The sequence below is a fragment of the Melitaea cinxia genome, chromosome 10, assembly GCF_905220565.1.
Source record: "Melitaea cinxia chromosome 10, ilMelCinx1.1, whole genome shotgun sequence".
NCBI lineage: Eukaryota > Metazoa > Arthropoda > Insecta > Lepidoptera > Nymphalidae > Melitaea > Melitaea cinxia.
In genome coordinates this window covers 6,514,255-6,528,529 of record NC_059403.1, presented here as the reverse complement: position 1 = coordinate 6,528,529, position 14,275 = coordinate 6,514,255, and positions in this window count along the sequence as shown.

Here is a 14,275-nt window from a genome sequence, read left to right as displayed (position 1 = left end):
CCAACCCAACTAACAAACCACTTGTAATGTTAGTTGAGTTATAACGATGATATGTTTTGTTACAAAACAAAGTTATTATACTTGAAACTCAATTAATTATAAGTTCTACTGTCAGGTAATAATTAGCAATTAATGAACGCCAAACGCGGTGTCTTAATTAATATGTGGAAGCGCGTAGTTGCTCTTTTATTTTTAAAGTAGCGCTGAATATTTCCCGGGTGATGAAAATCCCAAAAAAGAACATTGATAGAGAATAATCGCAGGCTTTTGTAGTATATAGAATAAAAAACGTTTTTGAGCATTAACACAAGGCAGAAGTGAACATTCTGGAAAGTAGCCTACGAAAGATTTTGTTTTCACCATGAATATAAAATACTGTGTAATGTATTCTATCTCATTCTCTCCTATATATTTATGTTTGACTGTCAGTCAAATTAAAAAAATGGATCTGGATACGTAAAGCGTGACCTATTCATTACACCTACGGGACCCCATTGAGACTCTATTGAAGGAATGCAGTTAGAAGTCGACCATCCGGTAATACATGAAAACAAATAAAAAAAAGAGAATAATAATAATAGTAATAATAATAATAGTAATAATAATAATAGTAATAATAATAATAGTAATAATAATAATAATAAAAACTATTTACTGTACACCAAGAATGAGCAAAATTACAAAAAAAAACAGATGATAAGTACAAAAGGCGGCCTTATCGCTAATGAGCGATCTCTTCCTGGCAACCTTTGGGCAGGGGAAATGGTAGATATATAGATTATATAGGTTTAAAGTTTTTATCTAAACATATGCAATATATTTAGACAAAGAAAGGAATGTAAAAATTAATAATTGTGTTTGCTGGCAAACGAAGAAAAACCGACTTCAATTATATCGACATATAATACAACGTAGATAGACGAAAAAATAGTCAAGTAAGTACGCATTATCAAAGATTACTCCAAAAGTTGTAATCAGATCTCGAGAAATTTAAATGTGGCCACATGATAAACATCGGCTTTCGATTAAATTAAAAATCATCAAAATCGGTACACACAGTAAAAAGTTATGCGGATTTTCGAGAGTTTCCCTCGATTTCTCTGGGATCCTATCATCAGATCCTGGTGTCCTTATCATGGTACCAAACTAGGGACATCTCCTTTCCAACAAAAAAAGAATTATCAAAATCGGTTCATAAACGACGGAGTTATCCCCGAACATACATAAAAAACAAAAAAAATATATATATACGGTCGAATTGAGTAACCTCCTCCTTTTTTTGAAGTCGGTTAAAAATAAAACAAAAATAAAGCAGATGTACCAGCATAGATTTATAGATAAAACGCTTTTCATCTCTACACTGTCTATTTGCTGCGATTTCGAACCCTTTACGTATTTTTCCCTGTTAACCTCACTGAGACCTATTCTGTACTTCGCCTTAGCACAATTCTTGTGTTTGCTTGCAAACGAAAAAAAAAGCAATTATATTGATAAGTAATACAACGTAAGTAGACCCACAATAGTCAAATAAACCCGCGTTATCAAATACCGCTCAAAAAGCAGTCGACAGATCTCGATCAAATTTAAATGGGACCACAAGACAAGTATCAGCTTTCACCTAAAACAAGAATCTACAAAATTATTTACAACCAAAAATTGCTACTGCCCTCCAGTGGACAATATAACTTACTTCGTTATTACTATAACAGTTACATAAATGTTACTTGCCCTACTGTCCATTCGTTTGATCGATAGTATGAACCGAAGTAGTTTTACTGCATTCCGATAGATGGCGACAAAGTATGCACTGGCATATCAATACGCGTCATCAAAGATTACAAAAAAAAATAAAAGACAAACATCAGCTTTCGATTAAAACAAGAAACTTTAGAATCAGTAAACCCAATCAAGCAAATGCAAATTATCAGATAAAGTTCAAAAAGTACTTGTTATATCTCAATTTAATTTAAGTGAGAGCATTTTACATATGCCACACTTCAATCAAAAAACAAATCAGCGATGTCATTTTACCCAGTAAAAAGTTCTGAGGTAACATACATTTAAAAAAATACAGTCGAATTGAGAACCTCCTCCTTTTTTGGAAGTTAGTTAAGAAAGGACACAAAACATAGAAATACTTATTATTATTTTTACTTTTTATATGAAATAAAAACTAGGCACAGATTTTATCTCAAGCCTGTGGTATTATGATTGAAAAGAATAATCTAATAAGTCAATTCCACACTGTGTCCACTCCTAATACGGCCTGTGATTGATAGTAGAACACGCGGCCTCGTGACGTCACACAATCTGTCCCCGTCTCGTTGTCGTGTCGCAGGCGTGGTCCTTTGTACCGGATGCGACAGCCATTGTTAATATTACTGATTTATAGTACGTGGGTAAAATTGCTATTACAGGTAGTTTTGTTCGTTTTCCACTGTAATCAAAAGAATTCTCTCAGGTTAAGTGGCCAAGTGAACCATTTCACAGTGTTATAATTCTTAATCTTTTTTTTATACAATTAGGTCGGTAAAGAAGCGTACGGCTCACCTGATGGTAAGCGATTAACATAGCTCCTAGGCGCCTGCAACACCAGAAGCCTCGCAAGCGCGTTGCCTACCCTATCCCCAATCCCCCTAGGAGCTCTGGTCACCTTAATCACTTTTCCTTAAACGAATATAATTTTGAAATTAAAGTTTTGAGTGCACATTACGTGTATACAAAAAAAAAAAAATGACGACATAATAAATACCAAGAAAACTACGCATTGATTAGTATTTAAGAATGCTTGCAAATGCGGCATTGCTTAAAATTTTAACGGTTTTCTTATTTTATTTTATTACATAATACTTTTATGAGCTTTAAAAAAAGAATTTTCAGTCCTGTGACCATGGTTACTGTAAATTATTTAATACGTCGGGCATCTAAAAAACATAATAAACTACCATAAAATCCGAAAAAGTTGTTTCATTATAAATAATTTTAAACTAGTGTTAATAAAATTCTGAAACCACGATGCAACTGAAACTTTGGTGCATAAAAATATTTACATTAATACACAAATCAAAACAAACAAATACCGCGGAACACTTGCGACATGCAACATGCGATAGATGAATGAAAACATTTGGGGTGACAGAATGAAAAAGTTACTCGAAAAAGACATAAAATGAAAAGGTTTTTTTTTAACCAAGTAATAAATATAGCCTACGAAGCTGAATTTTTTTTTTAATATTAAGTTCAGCCTCCAGAGCCTACATTTCTGTCGTTAAAATGAATCTTATTGTTGTTGTGAAATAGGCGAAGGGAGCGTGTACAAAATTGTAGTGCATATGGCAACAACGCTAGTTCACCCTGGGAAGCTCCCTCTGGCGTCTAAAATGACCAGTATCTATGTGAGGAAATAGACATTAACAACTGATAAACAGTATCGAATACAATATTCGACCTAAGTAAATCGAACCAAAATTTCGATAGCGCGATTTATCTACGAACAATGCCCTCTGTGTTTCATTCTATGAACTAATAATTATTAAATTTATATCTATTCAACAGAGCGAACGCAACCAAAATAGGCTCTGGGGGCTAAATTTATTGTTTTAAAAGTATAAATTTAGCCTCGAGAATGGCTCTTATTGATGAAAGAGACGGTAGGTTCTGTAGCCTGAAAGTAAAATTCTAAAATCATAGTTTTGGCCTCCAAGTTCTATTTTTAGAACTTTAAGGGCCGAAATAATTCTTCGAAAACAAACTAACCGCACCTATTTATTACTTTAATTTGTCAAGCCTAAAGGACTAGAAATACATTTTTATTTTTATTAAAATCAATAATGATGTTCTGCTTTCACTCAATTCGACCATATATTATATATATATATATATATATATATATATATATATATATATATATATATATATATATATATATATATATATGTTCGGGATAACTTCGTCGTTTATGAACCGATTTTGATAATATAGATATTTTTTTTTGTTGCTGAAAAGGAGATAATCCAGGGGTGGTATCATGATAAGGAAACCAGGATCTAATGATGGGATCCCAGAGAAATCGAGGGAAACACTCGAAAATCGTGGGGACAACTAATGCGTTTGTTAATTTTGTTCGTCTACTTATGTTGTATTACTTGTCGATGTAATTGAAGTCGGTTTTTTTTTCGTGTGCGAGCAAACACAATTATATACAGCCAAATCATATTAAAGCAATATATAAATTTTTATTATTTAAAATAAAGTTACCGCTTAATAGCTCAAAGCGTATTATTGACAGATGCCGCGCCGTAGAAATCGTTCTCTTCGCAGATACCGCGCATCCGTTTATCCGCTTGTCAAACGCAACGAGGCCTCTAGCGATAGGGACGCTGTATTTTTTTTTTCCTTTAATTTAAATCTGCAAAGGAAATACTATATGAAATGTTGTTTACGTCAGTCCTGTCAGACCGTGTTAATACTCGATAATGTTCAATAGAATAACAGTAAGTTCTCGTTAAGTTTATTTTGTTAAGTGTTGAGATGTTTATTTAATAAACCCTTAACTTGAAGTAGGATTCGAGAAATATCTAGGTTCAAATATAATATGTATACGTTTAAATAAATAAATAAATAATAATAAATAAACGCTTCACACTCAACGGCCCCCAGTAGGATTATCTCCTGTGTCGGGGGTCCAGAAACACACAATACACAAGCAGAAACGGCCAGACCACGATAAACATCTATATGGCCAATACAAATGTCTGTCGTGAGCGGAGATCGAACCCGCGACCAACGCAATAGCCAGTGCTGTGACCGCTGCGCTAACGCGTCGTCTGCGCGTCGTAAATGTTATAGAAACTTTGTGTTCATGGATAAACTTTTCCTATTGTATCAAATTGGAAACACCTTGGAACTTAAAAAGCCGAAACTGCTGGTTTTGAAATACACAGGCCGAAGACAGCAGCGTCTTCAGCGTGACAAAGCCAGTCCTGCGGTCACCAACCCAGCCCAGCGTGGTGACTATGGGCAACACACATGAGTTCACGCCATTTTTGGCGCGAGCTTGTGGAGATCTATGTCTAGCAGTGGAGTACGATAGGCTAAAGTAATATGCGTTCATGAGAACTAAATACACAAATATCTATAAATAATATAATATGTTAAGTTTTTCATACAGTATTTTCTGTTTAAGTCCTTTTGTAACAAAAGAAGGATATTTTCCAGTTGCAAGAACTTTGAAGGTTACTTAAAATGTACAATGGTCTGTTGTGTCAAATTTAATGTATAGACTTACTAATTGTGTCAGTGTTAATTATTTTGCAACGTAAATACCTCACGACACTTTCATATCAATTAAAATAAGCCTAACGTTGTTGAAACTAAAACCATTAGATGAGAAAATAATTACGCAAATTAACGTGGAGATGATGCTCGAAAATTATGATATGAATTATAAAGTAATTTACTTTACGTAAAGGTATTTAGAATATGAACCAAGTAAGGTATGAAGCTGAAATTATAATAATAGGAATTTTTATAGATTTTATATTTCAACATGAAATACGGCAAATAAAGACAAATAAAGACAAGACTGTGTAAACTGAGTGTTGGATTTCTACCCACTTAAGTTTTATTTTTTCTTTTGTGTTGGACTCGCAATAATACTATGTTATAAATTACAAATTGTTTATATAGTTAAATTTCTCATGTAATTGAATTTATTGTAATTTTTAATTTTTTGTGAGAATAGTTTCTATAACCATAAATAAAAAAGTTAACGTGGGGTTTTCAGCGGTGTGGGCGTTGATTTTCAGCATTTTTCTTTTATGTCGATAATAGTGAAGAAAATTATTCAATAGTACGAAACCCTTTATTTGTATGTGTGCCTGCAAAACTACCGCTGCTGTCAACACTGTGCTCCCCGGAACTCCGACTACCTTACTCAGCAAAGGCAAAAAATACTACTTGAAGTTTGTACGATTTTTTTTATGTCACTAGGTCGGCAAACAAGCGTACGGCTCACCTGATGGTAAGCGATTACCGTAGCTTATAGACGCCTGCAACACCAGAAGCATCGCAAAAAAAAAAGTTTTGTACTACTTGAAAGTTGTATTACTCATCTGTTGTTTTCGATCTTCTGTAATGTTAAGGTGCTCCCTCTGTTATGTATTTTGGAGTGCTTCAGATGCTTAACGTAAATAAAACATGCAGTACATAAAATATATACGTATTTGAAATTAAAAATCTAAAAAAAAAATATTCTCTGGCGTATGAAATATCCTTCTAATTATTATTCATCTATAAATAAGAAGTAGTAGATATCATTTCGTTTCAAATATCAAACGAATTTATTATTGTATATACAACATACATAGGCACACTCCATATTTATGTATGATGTAGCGATGAAGATAGAAAAATAATGAGGAAAATAGTATCGTTTATACAAACACAAAGCTGTCGGTCGACCGCAACAGACACACGGAAATGAAGTCGCCGGGCAAACATTGTGTTAAATAACATTGATAGATTTTATGTAGTGATGACAATATCAAGTATCTAATCAGATCAAATCAAATATTCCATTATCAAAGTTGGACGATATAATCATGATATCTTTATTGAGCGCCATCAGTTCGCAGAGTTACAAAATAAATAAATTTCTAAAATAAAACTAGCCTAAGTTACTCCTTATTACATCAGTTTTCTCTGCCAGTGAACGTCCCGTCAAAATTTGTTCAGCCGTTTCAGAGATTAGCCGAAAAAACCAGACACAAACACACAGACAGATAAAAATTGTAAAAAATATTATTTCGGTAAACTATGTACCGTGTATGCATCCATGAATTATGTAAATAGAATTTAGTAAAAAGCGGTTATTTTAATATTACAAACAGACACTCGAATTTTATTTATTTGTATAGATTATTTATCAATATATTGTAAATAAGAAACGTTTTCTATATTAATGTTGGCGCAGTTTGCACTGAGTCTGATTTCTGCTTCAGAGGTTGTGGGTTTGATTTCTAGCTCGAGACATATGTGTAGGTATGTAAGAAATTTATTTATTAGCTGATAAGTAGAAATCCAACTCTTATGTCACTACAGCCTATCGCAGTCCACTGTTGGACATAGGCCTCCACAAGTTCGCGCAAAAAATGGCGTAAAATCATGTGTGTAGCTCATAGACACCACGCTGGGCAGGCGGGTTGGTGACCGCAGGGCTAGCTTTGTCACACCACGACGATGCTGGCTTTCTACGGCCTGTGTATTTCAAAGACTGAACTGGAACTGTGATATCCCTTAGTCGCCTCTTACGACACCCACGTGAAGAGAGGGGGTGGCTATATTCTTACTACCGTAACTACACAGCAGACTATTATGTGTATAGTGTATATGAACACAATGAAAAAAAAATGTATAAATAAATATATGTATTATAATTGTAATTTATAAACATAAGAAACTTTCAATTATTTTTTAATATATCGTGCACTTTAGCATGGGCTACCTAAACTAAACTAACCTTAAAAGTAAAATCACTCCAGATTAACTCAAACAAAACTGTCTTGTGGAAATTCGAAGAAGACTTGCCGAATACACCAAACGAATTTATCGATTAGTAGTTTGGAACCTCTTAATGGTACTGAATGAAAAAAAAAAGTTCCATAAACAACAAATGGGATAACTAAAATTAATTCAAAATGATAAGTTTAAAGTTACTCTTTAAATGTTTTTTTTTTCGGATCATCCCATCATGTGTTATGAACAAAAGACATCTTTTGTTCATAACACACGATGGAATCCTTTCGAAGACTGACTTCTACACTTCGCTGAACCATTTATTGGTATTTATTGGAATAATTTTATTAAGATTAATTTACCAATATTATTTACAGCCAGCCATTATAGTTAACAACTGTGTCAAACAAGTAGCTAAGAATTCCCTAAATCTTACATTGAAAGCATGATACTCAATCAGTTACTTAATAAATTTACACGTACAATAATTGTACAGTAATGGACAAAAAAATGTCAATTAAATAGCCATTAATGGAGATACCTCAAATAGTATCCGTCAGATTTCGATCAAATTTACAGGGGAGCATATGACTTACACTAGTTTTCTATTCAAAAAGACCATTATAAAAATCGGTACATCAAAAAAATTATATTTTACACATAAAAAAACATCGAATGATAACCCTTTTTTTAAGTCGTATAAAAAACAATTTATTTTCACTGGATTAGAGTTATTCTAACGTATCCAAAAAGGTAAGTTAAAAAGTTAAGTTATTTATTTATTTATTTTTATATCACTGCGATTTATATAACACTGGTCTGGCTTAATAGGTATATTATTATTTTCCATTCTCAATCAAGAAGATCACAAGCCTCAATAGAAGCCCATACAAAACCTTGCATTAATCTCTTTTCTAACCTATAACGAAGCCTGTCCCAATTAGTCGACATTATTGAGGTGTCGTTCTCGAGGAATTATTCTGACATACCCGGAAGGCAGGTCTATTTTAGATAGCTTTGTGAGTTATGTCACAGTTTCATGTGTACACAGGAATTGCTATTTTATATACTACAAACTGTTCTATATATAATTTTATTTGTTCCTAAACGAAAAAAATAGGGTTTCAATTTACGCCGACAACTATTACAACGTAGGGAGTTGAAAGAGTAGTAAATTAAATATGCAATTATTTATTTTTAAACACCAACGAAAAGTAAACTTACATAAAAATTTATGGCAAAAAATGTTAAAGTGCCTTACCAATTATATGTGATTATACCTACTAGAGATGTATTGATAACTCAAAAAGTATTTGTCAGATCTCGATCAAATTATTATGAGAGCAAGTAACATATAACAAACAGCCTTCCATAAAAAAGAATCATCAAAATTAGAACACCAGTAAAAAATATAAGTTACCTAAAAGATATAAATAGAAAAAATACAGTTGAGTTGAGAAAACTCTGTTCTTTATGAAGTCGTTTAAGAATATCTCAAAACGATATATCTTTAAATTTATTTTTTTAACTAACAAATTTATTTGTGTAAGAGCATATCTATAAATGTATTAAATAAATTGAGCGACAAAAACATCTTTATTTTCCAAACATTAAGAGACAAGTTAAGAAAATTGTTATAAAAGGCGCTCTGAAACGTATGCGGATATATTTTTAATAAATAGATACCTAGTCAATCATTTGAAGTCAAATTGTCATTATTTCACTAACACATTTTCAAAAACGATAAAAATCTTTTGTTTATACTACAGAGACAAGTTTTTGTCTCTCTTTATATTGTCCGCGAAGTTTCCGTAAAAAGGGGTATAAAGTTTTTGCTTCACATACTTTAATTTACAAAAATAGTTTAGCACGTTTCATTTCTTTTTTTTAAAGAACAAATAATAAATTTTCATATCTTTGATAAGAATCTGATAAGAATATGATAAAAATTCATATTTTTATAATTATCTAATTTCACTTATATTTTGATTTTTTATTATTATTGAAGCTTGATTGGATCTCTAAATACTTTAATTATAAAAATGTTACGAGAAATAGATAGTGATTCATTAGATAGATAAAAACCTTTCGCATTATGTACTGCGAGTATGTGTGAGTACTTATAATATTACGATAGTAGATAGTACGACATGGATACGTCAATAAGAGCCCGTGTAGTAATAGAAAATCTTACACATAAAAAAGTTATAAATAAGCTATATTTAAAGGCGTAAGAGTTTATCACCAAAAAACTTTAAAAAATATAGATAAATTTTACTGCAAAAATGAATCATATCTGAAAATTGTTATTCAAGGTTATGCAGTTGTTATTCTGTCAACGTCTGTAATATACAACAAAAATTATCCAGTTCATATCAAATATAAAATTAGGGGTCCAAATATTAAGGCCCCATTAATTTTCTGTCTTATATTCTGTTATCAGATCTGTCGTTTATTTTCTCAAATACCCTTACATATCTGACTCATAACTAAACGTCAGTTTTCATAAATATATAATCCAATTTGTGTCCCCCTTAAGTGGTTTTTTATGGTAATCCCCAATGCTCCGAGATAATTTCTCATTCATGGTCTAAATCGAGATTTAGCTGGAGAAAGCTGATAAATCTTTGTATTATTCTTTTCTAGTTTGTAACGCTTCGCTATTACATCGTTTTTATTTAGGTTTTTTTGGTATCGTGCCAAATTAATCTATTTTTTGCAATAACGAATTGGTACACTATAAAACGTATCAATCGAACAGGAATTTAAATAGCAAAATATATCGTAAAATAGCCTTTAAAAAATAATTACAGTGTTTCTGGTCGGTTCTTCTCCTAAAACTCGGCGTTCTGATTTTCAGGTTTAAGGCGATTGTTAGGTTTAAATTTTTTTATACAGAATGGCACATTTTGATTTAAAAGGGTTGTGTAGTTGCTTGGGTAACACAGTAATTGGCTGTTTCACCATTGGTTGCGAGTTTAATACCCACACATAACACATACTTTATACGACATTCAGACGTTCATGTTTCGTGCTTATGCATGTGAGGGTAGGTTAGTAATAAAATTGTAAGAATGGATGAATGTAAAAATAAAGATCAGACCATTACATGGCGCAATCGGTAAAGCAAGTTCTTATAGTTAACTAGATAAATAAGTATATTATCACCACCATTTCCCTTCGACAAAAATGCATGGGATATCTGGAGCCTTAACGAAAAGTGGGTTAAATGGAAGCAAAGTTATGAAATATATAGTAAAGCTTGCGAAATATATAAAAAATCAGTGGAAATACAAGTAAATATTCTGTTACACATTATACATGTCTGGGCGTTTTTTTTTTGGGTTGTGTGTTTTGTCTTGGTCTTTGATGTTGAAGTGCTTATTTTTTTTTAATGTCATGTTAAGTCATTACATGTCAAGTTAAAGGTAAATTTTAATAAACAATTAAAGGATAATTTTAGAAATAGAACATAACATCATGCCTATTAACTAAATCTAAAAATAAATTATATGATTTATGGGTTATTGTTTTGGTTGAAACATTGGAACAACATTGTTTCATTCATTCAGTAATTTGGAAATTATGACTACAGTTTCCACGATATTATTGTTCACATTGGAATTCGTATTCGGGTATTTGTGAAAATGTATTTATATATAAATATTCTGTATTAAAATGTTGGTATACAGATTATATTTACAAATATAGTATTTTTCTACATATAAACTGGGATGCTTTGTGCATATCTCAAAGTTTTATACAATTTATTTGTTTACATTCATAATTGTTATAACATAATATATTATACCTAAAGTAATTCCTATATTGTTTTAGTTCTAACAGATTCACACAGTATGTCTTTAGTGCTTTCTATTCTAAAGAGTTAGTGCCAAACCAAGACAGCTACTTGAAATAAATATTTTTAAAGTACATAAAAGAATAATAATAATATGCAAATTTAACAGATTGAAGAAGCAATTAGTAATTAATTGGTTTATGGTCCATATTTTGAAAACATAACGTAAAAATATTATTTTGTTGGTGACAGTTGGGTAGTGGAGATTTGGTAAAAAGGTACCGGCAACCTATAGGTGTAGAAACCTTTTAATATACTTAATTGACTAAGATTGAACTTGTGTGGTATATATATATATATATATATATATATATATATATATATATATATATAAAGGCTTGATTTTTTTGTCTTAAATAAATTAGAACCCATTGTATGCAAATTTATAAAACTAATTTCAAGTGGGCTTTATACGCAGGAAATACATGATGAACTATAACAGTTTCTTAACAAACAAATGAATGTGATAAAAGTGGTCAAATATATCTTATATAAGTGTAAAATGGACACGTATTTTGCAGTAGCTATTCATTGTTTGTACTAAAATACACACACATACACACACATGCACGCAAGTTATATACAGCGTGTCCACCTTGCTGTCTTTGTAAACGGAACTTTGAAAATATACTACATTTTCAGAATACTCAGTCGCGACTTTAAAATTCTAAAGTAATAGCAACTGAAAATGTATGCATCAAGCTGAAATACGTCGCAACTCGCTAGAAATCGCGTACTACGAATTCGATGCAATATCCTTAAAGTAAAACCGACCAAGTCAATTCATCGTAACATATGCGTCGTATGCGACCGACTACAATGAACGCTGTGACAATTGCTTTTGATTACACATCGCTGGACATTCGTGTATCTAACAAATCCGAAGTCGCTTTTGAATTTTGTGTATACGTTGACCTCAAATCCTTAAATAGTTACGTCAGTTTACCTTTAAGATACAGACTTACATATACACACAGACTGACATGTGCAAAATTTTCAAAGTTTATAAATATATCACATGTAAGCATATGTATTTTATTCATATTCATTTATATTCATATTATTTTAATCATATAAACATAAACAACACAATAACGCTCAAACATTGTATAGGTTTCAATATATCGTCACTTATTAATAATAACGAAATAATATTTAAAAAAAATGTCTCACTATTTATAAAAGATCTGATTTTTTTTTTTTTTTTGATATTTATAACAAAAAAGATGAGTAGATTAAAGGTATTTTATTGTATCTGTATGTACATACAAAAAAAAAATTGAGTATGAAAGGTATTTTAAAAAAAAGTGATACAGGGATCTGTGTGAGAGGTACTTGGATAAGGATTGCGGAATATCGTGATTTTTGGAGCGAGCCGCAAGTTAGTAGTGGCCTATGTCTAGTATAAGTAGTGGACTGCGATACGCTGAAGTGTGTGAGAGTTACTGAGGCCGAAACAACTATTTTTTTTTTAATTCCGCGTTAGTGTGTGTGTGTGTGTGTGTGTGTATTTATATGCTTTTTTTACATCTTTCATCCTGGGGGTTTAAAATTTAGTTTTTTTTTGTTATACACATTTATCGTGTGAAACCGTATGATACAAATAGTCGTAAACCAGCTGTTTGGGAACAAACAATGCAGCAAACTGGTAACAAAGTAACACGTAAAACATCGTGCCGCTTTAATTGTGGCATATCGACCTGTCTGTATAATTAATGGTCGTAGATAGCTGCTAGCGCGAGATTTGAAATATGGCGAACTCACATTCACGTGTGAACTCTGGGATATGGCGGAAATTACGTGTTATTCGACTCTAATTTAAATCTGGTAAAAATTATTAATTTATATTTGAATATGTTGTGATACTGAAGCTGGTTATGATGTATGCTACTGGTGTGATTGTTGGTTTATAAGCAATATCTCAATTATATAAACGAACAATCCTAATGTTATCTATGTACGAGAATGTATTATTTAAAAGATGTAAAAAGAATCAAAAAAAAGAAAGACGAAAAGAAATGAAGGCTAAGATCTAGACTAGGTAAAACCGAATTAGAAAAACCGAATAATGGGGTTTTTGGGTGTGGAGGGTGGAGGGTGTAGGGGAATCTATACAAGGTAACACTGTCACACCTCAAAACCCCATGGTTATGGAGATATCCATGGTTAAAGTTTTGAGGTTAGAAGAAGAATTTCGTAGCTTTCACACGTTATTTTCACATTTCTCACGCGTTTTTTCACATTTCTTACGTTATTTTCACGTTTTATAAGCTATTTTCAAAATAAAAACGATTTCGACTCCGAGATCAACAAACGATACAACTTATGTTACTCATGCTCCGTTCCATAGTTTTCACATGTTATTTTCACATTTCGCACTTGATATTATATTACTTACTAGCGACCCGCTCCGGCTTCGCACGGGTATAAAATATAATTATAGCCTATGTCATTCACTGAAAAAATGATTAAAATCGATCCAGTAGTTTTGATTTATTCATTACTGCCCGTGGCCCGCACGCGTTAACTTAGAGTAAAAGCCGGCCGGAACCGCCGCAAACGCTACGTACCGCGATTTTTAAATCTGTAATATCTTCGAAAATATTCATTTAAATCATATGCTGTAAAGGGCCATATAGATCTATATTAAATCAACAATGTATTTAAGGTATTTAATTGGATAAGGATTAATGCTGTATTGGTTAAAATCGCTTCGAAAATTAGCCATTATTTGTCGTGAAAAGTAAATGACAAAAAAATGTTATTGTGGGATATCCATAAGAGATAGGTATATACCATTGCGGAGTTTTCTGTAGACCTTTTCAATGTGTACAATACTTAGTACATTATTTTGATAAATCTCGTAGGGTTCAGCCTGCGTTTGCAATTTAAGCGAAAAAA